Consider the following 16,821-nt stretch of genomic DNA (forward strand, 5'->3'; position numbering starts at 1 on the left):
TAGATTTTAAAGACGATAAGCAAATACAGTAAGTATAATTCAATAAAGATGGAGTTTTAAAATACTTTATTATTTTTATTTTTTGTGTATGTGTGTATTCCCTGCATGTAGGTAAGTGCGCCCATGTCATGCAATGCCTGTAGACAGAAGAGGCTATTAGATCCCCTGGAACCAGAGTTACAGACAGTTGTTAGCTGCCATGTGGGTGCTGGAATACAAATCCAGGGTCTTCTGAAAGATCAGTCAGTGCTCTTAACTCCTGAATCATCTCTCTAGCCCCCAAGATGGATTATTTTTTAAAAACTGAAATATCAGAAATAAAAAAATGTATCGAGTCAATGAAAAGCTCCATGGAAAGTCTCAGCAATAAAATGGATCGAGGGGACAATTAGGGCATAAAGATGGGGTAGAAGAATTGGAACATTCAGACAATGACAACCATGATAGAAGCAAGCTAAAGAATCCATGACCACCAAACCAGCCCTACAGAAGATGCTTGAAAGAATCCTTCATACAAGAGAAAGAAAAGTATTTCCATGAAGCTACAGAAAAGAATAAACCACACTAGGACAGTGTAGTTAAACAAATGAGGAGCAAGAAAACACTAAACACTACAAGATTACCAAATTGATAGGAATTAACATACACCTTTCAATAATACCTCTAAATAGTAATTCAGAGACATTAAATCTAAATTCCCCAAACTGAAAAATAAAAATAAAAACAGAGGAGCAGGTCAGATCAAAAACCAGGGTCCAATTATCAGCTGCCTCCAGGAACTATACCTCACACAAAGAGAGAATCAACCTTCAGGCAAAATAAGGGGGAAAAAAGTCTTCCAAGCAAACATAACTAGGGAACAAGTGAGTGTCGCTATTATGCTATCTGATAAAAGTCTTCAAAACAAAAGACATGAAGAGGGTCACTTCATACCAGTTAACAGACGAATCCATCAAGAGGACTGTCCTAGTCATTTATGTTAATGTGACAAAAATATGTTAATATGTTAATATTCACAAAAAGCAACTTAGGAAAGAAAGACTTTTTCACCTCAAATTCCAGGTTACAGTCATAGGGAACTCAAGGAAGCAGGAACTTAAAACAGCTAGTCACCTCACATCTACAGTCAAGAGAAGGGAGAGATGAATATATCCGTGCTTGCTTACTTGTTGTTTAGCTCCATGTCTCTATTCTTAAACAGTTCAGGGCTACTTGCCTAGGGTACCACTCACAGTGACTGGATAATCCCACATCAATTAAGTAAGAAACTCTGTACAGACATGCCCACAGGCCAATTAAATGTAGATAACCCTACTGACATTCTCCTTCCAGTTGATTCTAGACTATGTCAGGCAAGTAATTAAAGCTAACCATCAGAAGGCCATTACAATTTTAAGCATACATGCATTGAACCCAAGTATACCTAATTTCATTAAATATTACTAAATATAAAGCCACAGCTTAACTCAGTACAGTGAGTGGTTTCTATACTTCATTCTCACCAATTAATAGGTCATCCCAATAAAAACTAAACAGAAAAACATCTAAGTTAAATCACATTGCAGATCACATGGACCTAACATACTATTCTGTCCAAAACTGCAGAATTCAAAGTATTCTCAGCAACCCATGGAACTTTCTTGAAAATACATGATATAATAGGACACAAAACAAGTTTCAACAAATAGAGGCACCTTGAAATAATTTCTTGTGTTCTGTCTCACCACAGTGTAATAAAACCAAAAATCCACAACTGAACCAAAGCAGTGAAAGATCTTCACAGCAATAACTTTGAAGCACTGAAGAAAGAAAATGAAGAAGGCATTAGAAAACAGAAAAACCTCTCTTGCCAATGGCTTGAAAGGATTAATATTGTGAAAATGGCCATGTTACCAAACAAAATCTACAGAATCAACCCAATTCCAATAAAAATTCCAATGCCATTGTTCGCAGAAATTATAGTAAAGGTCATATCGAAGCAGAAAAGATCCTGGACAACTGCATCACCATTCCTGACAGTATTATACTATAGAGCTTTAGTAACAAAAGCAAATACTGGCACAAAGCTTGGCATGTAGTTTGATGGAATAGAACAGAGGACTCAGATCACACAGCTACAGCCATGTATGTAGTCTTTCTTTATGAAGATGCCAGAAACAGAAATAGACACATAGATCAATGAAACATCATTGAAGACCTACAACTGAGTACACACAGTTTTAGCCACCTGATATTTGACAAAGGTGCCAAGAACACACAATGGAGAAAAGACAGTATCTTCAACAAACGGTCCTGGCAAAACTCAATCTCCACCTGTAGATGAATGAAACTAGATCCTTATCGTTCACCTTGCACAAAAGTCAACTCCAAATGGATCAAAGAACCTCAATGTGAAACAGGAAACCCCAAAACTATTAGAAAAAAATATTGGCAGTAACCTACAAGATATAGGTGTAGGAAAAGGTTTTCTAAATCAGACAGCAGTTGCTCAGGAATTAAGGTCAACAATCAACAAGTGGGACCTCATTAAAATAAAAAGCTTCTGTACAGCAAAAGAAACAATCAAGAAAGTGAAGAGAAAACCCAGAGTGGGAAAAAAATCTTCACCAGTGACACATCTGATAGAGGTGTCACATCCAGAATATATAAAGAACTCAAAAAACAAGCAAGAAAGCAAATGACCCAATTAAAAGATGGGCTAAAGATCTAAACAGAGAGTTCTCAAAGGAAGAAATGAAGATGACTAAGAAACATCTTAAAAAGTGTTCAGCATCCTTGGCTAGGTGTGGTGGCACATGCCTTTAATCCCAGCACTCAGGAGGCAGAGGCAGGCAGATCTCTGGTCCCCATGGTGAATCCAGGACAGCTGGGGCTACAGGGAGATCCTGTCTCAAAAAGACCAAAAAAAAAAAAAAAAGTGTTCAGCATCCTTAGTAATTAGGGAAATGCAATTTAAAACCACCCTATGGTATCACCTTACTCCAATCAGACTGGCTAGGATCAAGAGAACAAATTATACCAAATGCTGGTGAGGATGTGGAGAAAGGGGAATGCTCATTCACTGCAGGTGGAATTGCAAACTCGTGCAACCCCTATGGAAAACAGTGGGGAGAACTCTTAAAAAACTAAAAATAAATCTACCGTATGACCCAGTTATACCACTCCTTGGCATATACCCAAAGGACTCATCTTATTGTAGAGATACTTGTACAACCATGTTTGTTGCTGCTCTTTTCACAATAGCTAAGAGATGGAAGCAACCTAAGTGCCCCTCAACTGATGAGTGGATAATGAAAATGTGGTACATTTACACAATGGAGTTCTATTCAACAGTAAAGAAAGATGAAATAATGAAATTTTCAGGTAAATGTATGGTCTAGAAACTGTTATATTAAGTGAAATAACACGGACTCAGAAAAACAAAAGGCATGTTCTCCCTCATCTGTGGATCCTAGCACCAAATCCTTATAAGTAAGTGCATATCCTAGTAGAACTGCAGGGACCAAGAATAAGGAAAACAGGGAGGTAAAGGGAAAGAAGGAACCTGAGAAAGAATATTAGTAGAATAAAGATGTTATTAAGGGAGAAATATCTAAAAAGGGGGTAAAGGTGATGGAGGGAGGGAAGATTATACATAACTATGGGAATAAAGGGGGAAAATATTCTCCAGCTACACAGAAAAAAAAAAAAAAGCCTTAAGCAACCAACAGGGATGAAAGAAAGCCCTTCCAGAAGCAATATAGTTGTTAAATGAAAATCCCAGTGCCAGAGGTGGGTTGCCCCCTATGAGCTGTTGTCCTGAGGGGACACTAGAGGTCCCCCAAACAACAAAGGCCATTGCCAATAATGTTGGTAGTACACTGCACTGGAAGTGGACGGAAAAACCCTATTGCTGAAGACATTGCATGATGTGAGTGCAGGAGAGGGAGAAATCAAGCTTGGACTAAGCTGGAAACTCCCTGCCACTGAATGGGTAGCCTTCATGGTGCCAAAAGACAACACACAGATGACTAGGGGGAGAATAGTCTCCTATAATTCTCCTCAATGACAGACCCTGTGTGTTGCACTATCAACATACCAAACAAGATGTTCCTGCTGATGCAATAGTGGAGTGTCTAGTGTATATGCAACCAGCAAAAATTTTTGATTGGATATAATGCCTGGTCCTAAGGGTGGAACACACAACTGTAGACCCTGCCAACTCCCTGTAGCAGGGGAGAATATAGGCCCCAGTGGGAAGTCACTGCAATTGTTTTGTTAGATGGAAATGATGCACCTGCTAAAGTACTGAACAAGCATTGTGTTTACCTCCATAGGTTAAGTTATTATAGCAGTCGCTGTGTAGATGTTCTTGCTTCTTGCTATGTGTGTTTTTTATAGTAGCTGGAATCCCACTGAAACTGGCCACCAGCCCATGGAAAACAGATGATGCAGAGACCTAAAAGTTCAGTGCCTTGCCACAATGGAAGGAAGATCATACCCACACCTACCACCCCCTCCGAAGCTCAGGGACTTTTGCAGAAGAGGTTGGTGGAAAGAATGTAAGAGCCAGAGGAAGGGGTGGAGTGTTAACTGGACATATCGTCCAACCACTATGCCAGCAAGCTATAGTCATACTTCCTTCCCATGCTCATCAAGGAGTCGAGGGGAGAGTCAGTTACCCCCCCCACCCAATCAGTTGACCTTAGTTGCATGTGGGGGAGGGGTTAAGGATATATAAGCCCAGAACACCAAGAAGCACCTCTTTCACCATTTTGTGAGGCTGTCGGGAGGTCACACATTCTGTATTTGAGTGTGGACTTTACGATGCAGCCCACTCTTCTGTAAATAAACCCCAACCCTATGCACTGTTAAAAAAAATAATAAAATATTTTTAAAAAAACAAAGATGCCAGAAACATACATTGGAAGAAAGGTACACTCTTCAACAAATCATACTGAGAACACTGGATATCAAAATATAGAAAAATGAAACTAGACCCTTAGCTCTCACCCCGTACAAAAAATTTACTACAAATGCATGAAATACCTTAATGTCAGAACTGCAACTCTGAAACTATAGAGAAAATCACTGAAGACACTTCAAGGTTTAAGTATAGCAAAGGCTTTCTTATGGAATGCTTGACATTCAGTAAGTAATGCCAACAATTGACCAGTGAGACCTCATGAAATTAAAATGTTACTGCACAGAAAAGGAAACAGTTAATCCACCGAAGAGCCAGTATAAAGATAAAAGAAGAATTTCACTTAGCTAACAGAGGACTAATATCTGATATATACAAAGAAACCTAAAATTAAGCTAGAAATTAAACAACCCAATCAATAAATGGGTTAAGAATATGAACAGAGAGTTTCTCAAAAAGAATTTTTTAAATGGCCAGCAAACACATAAAAAAAACTGTCCACTAGCCATCATAGATATGCAAATTAAAACTGTGTTGAATTTCATCTCAGCCCAATCAGAACACAGGTGTTAATAAAATAAATAACAAATATTAGTGAGAATGTGGACAGAAGGGAACCCATATATGCTACTGGTGGGAATGTAAGGAGGCCAGTCACTATGAAACTCAATATGGAGATTCCCCAAAAAACTAAAAGTACATCTGTCATATGACCTAGCTATACCACCCCTGGATATTAACCCAAAGGACTCGTAAGTCAACATATAATAAATACACTTGCATATTAATATTTACTGAAGCACTATTCACAGTAGTTATGTTATGAAACCAACAAAGGTGTTCAACAACAGGGACATAAACAAAGAAAATATGGTACATATACACTATGGATTTTCTACCATAAAGGTAAGTATATGTCCTTTGCATAAATATAGATGCAACTGGAGATAATCATGCTAATTACATGAATTAGGGAAGTCTCCAAAGGCAAATGTAATTTGTTCTCTCCCATATGTGATTCTTGCATTTTATAGAGATATGCAAAATGATGTATGTGTGTATGATCTGAAAGTAGAAGCAAAATTGTCTAGGGTAATAAAAGGGACTAGTAGGACCAGGAGGGCTAAGAAAAGCAAGGAGGCAGAAGCTGCAGCTGCAGTTCTGCCTCTGCCCCAGGGCCTGGGTTCCATCCAGCCTCTGGACATCCAGTGTGAATCATGAGCCTCCAGCATGCCCCAACCTGTGGGTCAGGTGTACACCTTTATGGAGCACATGATGGCTACTGCTATCAGATCTTCCAGGATGAGACTGGCAAGAACTGGAAGCAGTCAGGAACCTTCCTCAGCACTGGCTGGTTCACCATGATCCTGGCCCTGGAGCTGTGTGAGGTGATTGTGGTCTACTTGATGGTCAGTGACAGCTACTGCAGGTCAGATGGGTACCCCAGCTTCGAAAAAGAAGGAATGGAGGGTGTGAGGCCTCGAGCCGTCTATGAGCTGTGAGGGCTTCATGATGGATGGACGGCTCAGGCACTGACACCCCCAAATGTAAGACCTTGGACAAGAGCTTAACCTCCAGCTGGCATAGTAACATGTGTCTGTAATCCTAGGACTTTGGAAGTGGAGATTGGAGAATCAAGAATTCAAGGTCAGCCTTGGCAACAAGAAAAGTTTGAGGCCCGCCTGAGCTATGTGAGACCCTGTCTCAAAAAACCAAAATAGGGGGTTGGAGAGTTGGCTTAGCAGTTAAGAGCACTGGATGCTCTTGCAGAGGACCTGGGTTCTATTCCTAGCAGCCACATGGCAGATAATCGTCTATAACTCCAGTTCTAAGGGAGTCCAATACCCTCTTCTAACCTACAGAGACATTGCATGACACAGGTGCACTTTCATACATGCAGGCAATAGACTCATACAGATAAAATAAAATAATAAATAAAATGTTTTAAAAATACGAACTAGAGAGATGGCTCAGCCTTGAAGAGCACTGCCTGCTCTTCGAGGGGACCCAGGTTTGGTCTCCAGCATTCACATGGGGCCAGCAACTCTCTATAACTCCAGCACAAGGACTCCAGCACCCTCTTCTGACCCCCTTGGGCATTAAACAGCACAGGTGTCCTTACATGCAAATAATACATTCATACACATAAAATAAAAATAATTTTAAAAATTTAAAAAAACAAAGAAATGTTTTTTCAGAAGTGTTGAATCACATCAGATGTGTCCAACCTTTGTTTGTTTGTTTGTTTGTTTGTATGTTTGTTTGTTTGAGACAGGGTATCCCTGTAGCCCCAGCTGGTCTGAAACTCACTATAAAGACCAGGATGGCCTCCGTCTCACAGAGATCTGCCTGCCTCTGCTTCTGGAGTGCACAACCACACCGGGTGTGTCCAACCTTTTGACATGTGACATGACACTGTTATCTACAAACTTCAATTTGAAGAGAACTATCAAATTATTTTAAAAATTGCAAAAAAAAAGAAAAAGAAAAAGAAAAGAATGGATAAGGGGTATGGAGGAACAAACTCAGCATATAATGTATACTTTTATGAAAATATCCTTATGCAACACAGTATCATGTATGATGAATATAGATAATAAAATTTAAAAACAAAAACAAAAGCAAAAAACATGAATACCGTGATACCCTGAGACATGAGAATAGATGACCATAAGTCAGCAAGCCTGAATTTAACCTGCCAGCACTCTATGGTCAAAGACAGCTCTTAGAGGCTGTTGTGAAAAACAAGAGTCAAATGCTGACAAGTTAAAAGGTGCAGGAAGTTTGGCTCTGTCAGTGAAGTGCTCAGGGAAAAGGAGGCCTGCCCTAAGTGGCAGGGAACAGATCTCATTTTTCAGAATAACTCTGGAGTTTGAAAGCACTCAGCCTGTGGTCAGCAGGCAAATCAACATCTAAAGCCACCTATGGGCTATTCACTACTGTAGATTCTGAAAACTTTGATGCTCTAGCAGAATACTTAATGCCCAGGGCTGTTCTGTATCCTTGTTGAGTGAGAGATGTTTCCTGAGAACATGCAACACACACACACACACACACACACACACACACACACACACACCACTATTCACCCCAGAAAGGGAACCCGCAACAGAGCAAAATAATAGTTACAGAAAACTTTAAACTGGTAAAACCAAAGCATTTTGGGGTGGATTACTAATAGAAGAATGGGTGAGGGTTTACTTAAATAATCAGGGATGATATCAGGGATGATTCAAAAGCAGCTGCGTCCCAAAAAACCCCATTCCAACATAGGTGATGAATCATGAAAGCTGTAACCCTGAAGTTCTCTGCACAACTTACAAGTATCTCAATGGGTCCAAGAAATCTCCTCTCTACAGCTCAGCTGGCCAGAGTCTCCTCAGCAACTGTTTACTGCTCCTATGAAGCTGGAGGAGTGGGCACTTTGAGAATCTTCCAAGTTTCTGCTTTCCCAGACATGGGATGTTTCATTTACCATCTGGGTCTCATGAGCCTTTTCCTCCCTCTTAGTGGGGGCGGTAGGGGGGGGGTTCACTTCAGAGATTGCTATACAGCAATCGCTCCAGCAAGGAGATAGGAAAATAGATAGGGAGATAGGAATGCAGAACGAAAAGTGACCAGCACAAGATCCTGTTACCTAAAGAAAGGAAGCTATGGAAGTGAAGACAGCTCTGATGGACACTGTACATTTTTCCAATACAGGCTCAACACCAATATAAACCAAAAAAAAAAAAACAAGCATCTACAAGTTCAAGTGACCACCCACCTTCTGTGCACATAACTTGAAGTCTCCAACGTTCTTTCTTGTTTTAAATTTTTCTTTATTCTTGAGAATTTCATATATATGTACAGTAAAATATGATCATTTATATCCCTGATTTCCCCCACCCAACTCCTCCCATATCTTCCTACCCATTCCCCAGAAAAACTTCATGCCTTTTATTTTTATAAGCCATTAAGTCCAGTTAGTGCTGCCCCAATGTGTATGGATGTGAGGCTGTCCAATGTAGCATGGGAATCCTACCAGCACCACATCCCCGAAAGAGAATGGTTCTCTCTCCCTCAGAAACTATTAACTGTCAATAGCTCCTCAGATGGGGCCTGGAATTCTCTACCCCATCTATGCCAGAATTTTTGCTGGCTTGGTCTTGGGTAGATCTTGTGCAAATAACTACTGATGCTGGGAGTTCATGAATCCATAGCATGACCTGTTGGGTCTCCAGGACCCTCATAATGGTGGCACAACTTATGACGAGGCCTATTGTAACTTCCTGAGCCTGACTAAAGTTTGGCGATCTGTTTTTGGCTGGTCACTCCCTCGTGTGGGTGACTCAGCAGGGCCTAACCTCGGACTGCCTCTTTCCAGTTACAGCTGGTGTGGCCGATTCCCAGTGGCTCACAGCCTTCGTCCCAGATGACATGTGCCTGTATCCACCCCCTTTTACTTAAACTATATAAGTTGATGCCTGACACAATAAAGTGAGTTCCTGCCTCGACAAGACTCCCGACTCGATGTGGTTTTTGAGTCGCCAACACTCACCATCCTGCTCAGCCCCCAAGAGAGGAACCCAGGCTGGTGCTGGCCTCTCCCCCTGTGCTGTACCTGTCAGAGCATCTTACAGATTGGTGCCCCATGTGAGGCACTACTTACCACGAAGTTCGCTGATGGGCCAATTGGTCTGCGGGTGAGTGTACTCCCATAAAATATGGTAAAGTCCAACTTTAAGCCTGACCCCTCCTTAGACTCCCTCAGGGTCCTGCTCAAAAGCAGAGGCCTGGACCTCTCAGATAACCAAGCTCTCCAAGCATGGGGATGCCTGCTAAAGATCGCACCCTGGCTCCCTGAGAGCAATCTCTTTGACTGGGATACTTGGGGCTGAGTTGAAAAGTTAATCAGATGGGCCCAGATAGGAAAGGGAGAGATTCCCCCTCTGGGAGCACTCCCCATGGTATCTGCCTTAAAGGGCTGCTTTCCCCCACGCCCTCTGAGAACAAAGGTGGTGGAGACCCAGACTCCAGTCCCAGCCAAGGCCACTGACTTGGTCCCTGAGGCACAGTCGGACTCCAAGCCAGATCCCAGGCCCTCAGGTCACACAGATCCCCTGGATCGACCTGAATCTTTATATCCCTCTCTAGACCTCTTCAGGAGTGCCCCTTGACCCTGCAAAGGCCCTCTCCCCTCACAAATACAAACTAATCCATTCCAGGCTCCCTCTGTTCCACCCCCGTACATTGGAGGTGGCGTGGTCGGGGAGGGGACCGCTCACCTTTTCCCTGTTACTGTCAATCCAGGAGGTAACAGACCTGCCGCTTGGTACCCATGGCAGGCTCAGGACCTTAAAGAGCTAAAAAAGGCCGTTGCTGAAGATGGTCCCAATTCTCCCTGGGCAGAAACTGTTCTCAAGGGACTCGTCCATCAGGCATGTGTGCCACAGGACTGGAAAGAGTTAGCTAAAGCAGTGCTCCCAGGTCCAATGCTCCTTAAGTGGCTGGATTATTTCAATGAGAAATGTCACATTCGTGGGGAGGAAAACCAAATGGCCCAGCCTCCCATACTCATTACCTTTGGCATGCTCTCTGGCACAGCTGACCAGTTTGCTACTGGTGCCCAGCAGGCAGCCATTCCTCCTCCTTATCAGGATCAGGTCCTAGCCACTGGGCTTACTGCGTGGGGGAAGCTAGATGAAGGCCCTACTGAGTCTCCCATATCTGGGGTTACTCAAAAGGCCACAGAGGACCTCCCCATCTTTATAGATAGAGTACAAAAGAGCCTACAAAGAAAGTTCCCCCCAGGGGAGTTGCGCGACCTGTTTGTCCGGTCACTGGTTTGGGATGGCATGACATCTGACCACAGATTAGCTTGTGCTGGGTTGCGACACCAAGCTATGGATAAGTGGATAGTGGCTGCCCAGGATGTCGGAACCGCATCTCATCAGTCTAGAGCAATGGTGGCTGTACTTCAGACTAGCCACCAGGAGCTTCAAACACTTATCAATGCCCTACAGCAGACTAAAGTGTCCGGTAAGAGGACATGTTTTGGGTGTGGCAAGGAAGGTCATTTTCGGGGGGAGTGCCCCAACCAGACAAAAAAAAAACCCGACTCTTCCGGGGGAGGGGGAGGCCCATGCACACCCTGTTCTAGATGTAAGAAGGGCTTTCATTGGGCACGTGATTGTAGATCCAAATTCAACCTTAAGGGTGAGTCTTTAAACTCCCCTAGGGGCCGACCCCAGCCCCATTAAATAAGGGGAGTGAGCCAGTTCAGACCCATTGGACAGTCCCATTAGTCCCTGGCTTGTGACCAAAAATGGCTTTAACCATAGGGAGTAAGACCTTCAAATTTCCCATTGATACTGGTGCAGATCACACAGTAATTAGAAAAGAAGAAGGTCCGCATTCCTCGCAGTTAGTGCCTGGCCCATCCCTACTGGGCGTAGGCGGACAATCTACATCGTGGGAAATGGCCACATGGCTACCCTGGATTGATCCCAATGGAAGTCATGGAGAGGTGAGCCCTCTTGTGGTCTCTGGCTTAACTGCCAATCTTCTAGACCAGGACATTCCGGGCGAGGATGAGGCCTTCATCACTACTGACCATAAGTCCTTTTATAATGATCTCCTGGACACTGAAGAATAGCAACAACATTTTGAGGAAGGGCAGATCAGTCACCCCAATTATAGAAATGATCCCTATTTTGAACACCTCAGGCGAAATTATCCCTGGGATTACCCTCAATCCTAAGGGCCACTGCTCACCCCTCAGTCATCCAAATTCAATGGATGCCTGGGGAACCCGTATGGGTTGAGCAGTGGCCTCTCCCCTCACATAAGCTTCAACATCTTCATCAGCTGGTCAAACAGCAGTTAGACCTGGGGCATGTAAAGTCATCAACAAGCCCCTGGAATTCTCCTGTATTTATTATTAAAAAGGCCAGTGGCTCCTGGAGGCTATTACAAGATCTTAGAAAAATTAATGAGAAGATGATGCCATTAGGGACCCCCCAGAGGGGGCTCCCCTGGATTCTGGCAATCCCCAAGACATACCACTTAACTATTATTGATATTAAGGACTGCTTTTTCTCGATTCCCCTCCACCCTGATGACACAGAAAAATTTGTGTTCTCCATACCCTCAATTAATTTTTGTGGGCCAGATTTAAGATTTGAATGGACTGTCCTGCCCCAAGGTATAGCTAATACTCCCCCCATTTGCCAATATTACCTAACCCACATTTTTGCTTCACTGATGGGGAGATCGGATGTTCTATTCTACATCTATATGGATGACATAATTTTGGGGCACCCTGACCCTTCCAGCCTCCACGAGCTAACCTCCGACTGTCTCGCCATCCTTCAGGAGAACAATTTTAAGGTGGCTCCTAATAAAATTCAAAACGTTCCACCTTTTAAGATACTGGACACCACCTTATCTATGGATGCGGTTTCACCCACTAAGCCTTAGCTTTCCGTTCAGGATACTTATAACCTACCCCAACTTCAAAAATTATTAGGGGAGATTAATTGGCTAAGGCCCTGGATACCCATCACTACTGAGGAGCTGGTCCCCTTATTTGACCTCTTGCGAGGCCTTGACTTAACCTCCAGGGTGGAGTTACCACCCTAGTGCCAACAAATTCTAACTAAAATCCAACAATCCATAAATAAAGCTACTCTAAAAAGATTCAATCCTGATGCCCCCATGTCACTTTATCTTTTCATTGGAAGTACACTGTGTACCACTCTCTTGGCACAAGAGGGCGAGCCCATACAATGAATTCATCTGTCCATAGTTGGAACCCCTTGAGTTTATTCCATGGTCAACCAAATTGCTGATTGCATTATCAAGGGCAGGGACACAGCAGTCCAGTTGTTTGGTATTGAGCCTCATTCCATTATCACCCCCTATAGACTGACAGATTTTACATGGCTTCAAAGAAACAACGAGAGAATCGCGCTGGCTCTGGAGGAATTTTTTGGCAAAATTGACTACCACTATGGCCCTTATAAGTGGATGAGCTCCTTCTCGAGGTTGGAGTGGGAGCCCCCTAGGCTTTTTCTTTCTCAAACCACTCCTGAATTCCTAACTGTGTTTACTGATGGAGGGCATCTGGGAGCCTCTTTGGTCATCTATCCTCCCCTAAAACAGGGACAAACTCCCGTGCCCATTAAATCAGTCTCCTGCCAGGTTAAAGGGTCACCACAATTTAAAGAGCTCTTTGCTGTTGTCATGGCATTGGACTCCATATTTGAGCCTTTCAACCTATTTTCAGACAGCCTATATGTGGTTAATTTACTGCCCCACATAGTGGAGGCTCATATTAGATTAGGCTCCAACCCCGTATCTCCTCTGATGATTCAGGCCCGTACTCTACTTAAACTTAGGGTAAATCCAATATACCTCCATCATCTTAGAGGCCACCAAAATTTGCCTGGATTTCTGAAAGAAGGGAACAAAATAGCTGATCAACTGGCATCTTCACATCAGTGTCACACAGTCTCTGAGGCTACCCAATTTCACCAATTGACCCGTCTCACCTGGAGAGGATTTAGACAAAAACTCCCCCACGTGCAGCCAAAGACCTAAAAAAAAAAATTATACACACCTGTCAATATTGCCAGCCTTTTCTTCAGGTCCCCCCTCTTCAAAATTCAGGTACCAACCCTAGAGGCCTTCAGCCTAACAACCTCTGGCAGATTGATGTCACTCACTATGCCCCTTCTGGAAAACTTAAATATATCTTCCTGTCAGTTGATTCCTTCTCGCATGCCTGCTGGGTGACAGCACACACTGGGGAGAAGGCCAAACATACAATCAGCCATATGCTTCAATGTTTCGCCACCCTTGTACTACCTGATCAAATTAAAACAGATAATGGCCCATGCTTTATAAGCAAGCCCTTCTCAGAGTTCCTTCAAACGTGAAAGATTTCACACTCCACGGGCATTCCTTATAACCCTAGGGGACAAGCCATTGTGGATAGACTCAATCAAACCCTAAAGATGCAATTACAAAAACAAAAGGGGGAGTCCCTGCCCCCCCACGATCAACTAAAGAAGGCCTTATGTACCCTAAATATTCTAAATTTTTCTAAAGAGGACAAGTAATTGTCTCCCTTCCAAAAACATTGGTCCTCATCGACCAGCTACAGCTCCATTCTGGTCAAATGGAGAGACCCACTCACTGGAGCCTGGAGGGGACCAGACCTGCTTCTTACAGCAGGAAGAGGGTTTGGGTGTGTATTCCCTCAAAATGAAAAGAGACCCCTCTGGGTGCCGGCGAGGGATATTAAGTATTTGCCCCAACAAGGGGACCATGATGATAACCCGTCCAGGGAGTGTTTCACCCCTGAGGATGGTTTCTCTGTTTCTCCCCCAGGGACAATAAAGGATGTGGATGCTGTTACTCCTGATGCTTCTGATTCCCATCCCTCCCAGTGATCAAGGATTTGGAGACCCCAATGCTACAGCAAGGCTGCTGGAGGCCCAATATGGAAAGCCCTGTGAGTGTCAAGGTGGAACTTACTCTGCCTATAGCTACAAACAGGGAATAGTGCTTCGAACATCAGACTGTGGAAATCAAATGGCCCAACTTATAGTGGAAATCAATCAAAATGGTCCATTCTCCAGATATCAGAATTGGGTCTGTATCCATTAGCCCAAGATTATTCCCATTATTAATGGTAAACCAGGCCATTGTCCCTGTTCCTCGTTTTACCAAACCATGCATACTGTCTGCTACCAGTCAGCCCAACAATATGTTAGCCCTTCCAATAATAAAACCTACTGGGCAGGAACAAGGGTGGATAGGACCCCAGGCCCTATTACTGGGGGAAATATCGCATCCTCCCAATGTTATGGTAATCCCAGACAAACAGTGTGCTGGGACATGGAAGCACCCACTGGATATTCTGATGGTGGTGGGGTCCAGGACGAAGCCCGAGAATTGTGAGTCCATAAAAAAATAGAACAGAGAATCAAAGCCCAGTATCCTGAGCTTACTTATCATCCCCTGGTGGTTCCGGAAAGTAGAGGAGACCTTGACCTTGACCCCCAAACAGAAAACCTGTTAGAGCTGACCTTTTCATTACTAAATCAAACTGCTCCCAGCTTAGCCAAGGATTGCTGGCTTTGCCTGCACACCGGGCCGCCCCAATCCATTGCAGTGCTTGTTAATTCCTCTGATACTAAAAGTCTTGCTTTGTTACATAACTGCACCTTAGCCACCCCCCATCCAGGTCCAGCCCTTGCCAATATTGCCCGGCTCCTGCATTTGGGCTACACCCCAACCAAACATCTCTCGGATTGATGTAGGAAGTATTCCCCCCACATCCTGTAGTTCAATTGTCCCCATGCCCACTGATGTTAATCTTTGCCCCCCAGGGAGTATGGTCCTAGTATGTGGAGGAGGGTGGGCCCATAGCTTCCTGCTGGTCAATTGGACAGGCCTCTGTGCCCTTGCTGTCTTATGTCTTAACTCCTGACATAGACATCATACCAGGAGATGAGCCCCTCCCAATCCCTTCCTTTGATCATATGGGAGGTAAAAATAAAAGAGCAATTCATATGATCCCCCTCCTGGCAGGCTTGGGAATAACTGTGGGTATAACCACTGGGGTCGCATGGTTGGGATTGACCATCCACCTACACAAACAACTCTCCCTACAATTAATCAATGATATACAGCTTCTCTCTGGTACCATACTCAATCTCCAAAAATGATTAGATGCCTTGACTGAAGTGGTCTTACAAAACAGAAGGGGGCTAGATTTGCTAACAGCCGAAAAGGGAGGCATCTGTTTGTTCTTACAGGAAAAGTGCTGCTTTTATGCCAATAGATCTGGGATCATCCAAGATAAAATTTAAAAACTCCAAGAAGATTTAGAAAAAAAGGAGGCAAGAGTTTCAAGAAAACCCACTCTGGACTGGTTTACACAGCTTTTTATCCTATGTCCTCCCTCTATTTGGCCCCCTTCTAACACTCCTCCTTGCTCTTACTTTCGGACCCTGCATATTCAATAAGTTCATGCGGTTTGTTCATCATAGAATAGAGGTAATCAAATTACATCAAGTCGAGGTACATTATCACAGACTCACTAGTCAGGAGCCAAGCTCCCATGATTGGCCATCTTCATATGATTGCCCATCCCCTGCCCTCCATGTAGCCAATGATGGGTAAGACCCTCCCAGACTGATGAACCTAAGACAGGGGCCATGAAAAACAGTCATGGTTACCCGAGGACAGGCAACTTCAGTATCTGAGGGGAGGCAACCTAAGAGAGGGCATGGAGAGGCACCTTGGCAGGTGAGAGTCATAACACCCAGTGACAGGTAAGATCTCCACAGGGGAGACAACCTAAGACAGGGTTGTGTTTCTCTGCCATTACAATAAAAACAAAAGGGGGAATATGTTGGGTCTCCAGGACCTCATAATGGTGGCACAACTTATGACGAGGCCTATTGTAACTTCCTGAGCCTGACTAAAGTTTGGTGATCTGTTTTTGGCTGGTCACTTCCTCGTGCGGGTGACTCAGCAGGGCCCAACTGCGGACTGCCTCTTCCCAGTTACAGCTGGTGTGGCCGATTCCCAGTGGCTCACAGCCTTCGTCCCAGATGACATGTACCCATATCCACCCCCTTTTCCACACCCCTTTTACTTAAACTATATAAGTTGATGCCTGACACAATAAAGTGAGTTCCTGCCTCGACAAGACTCCCGACTCAGTGTGGTTTTTGAGTCGCCGACACTCACCATCCTGCTCAGCCCCCAAGAGAGGAACCCAGGCTGGTCCTGGCCTCTCCCCCTGTGCTGTACCTGTCGGAGCATCCGACAATGACCTATCCGGAAGACAGCATTCCAGAGCACACCTCCCCATTGTCTGGTTCCTCCATTCTTTCTACCTCTTCTTCTCTGATGTTCCT

Source organism: Nannospalax galili, unplaced genomic scaffold (genome assembly GCF_000622305.1).
Source record: "Nannospalax galili isolate Female #2095 unplaced genomic scaffold, S.galili_v1.0 scaffold582, whole genome shotgun sequence".
Taxonomy (NCBI): Eukaryota; Metazoa; Chordata; class Mammalia; order Rodentia; family Spalacidae; genus Nannospalax; species Nannospalax galili.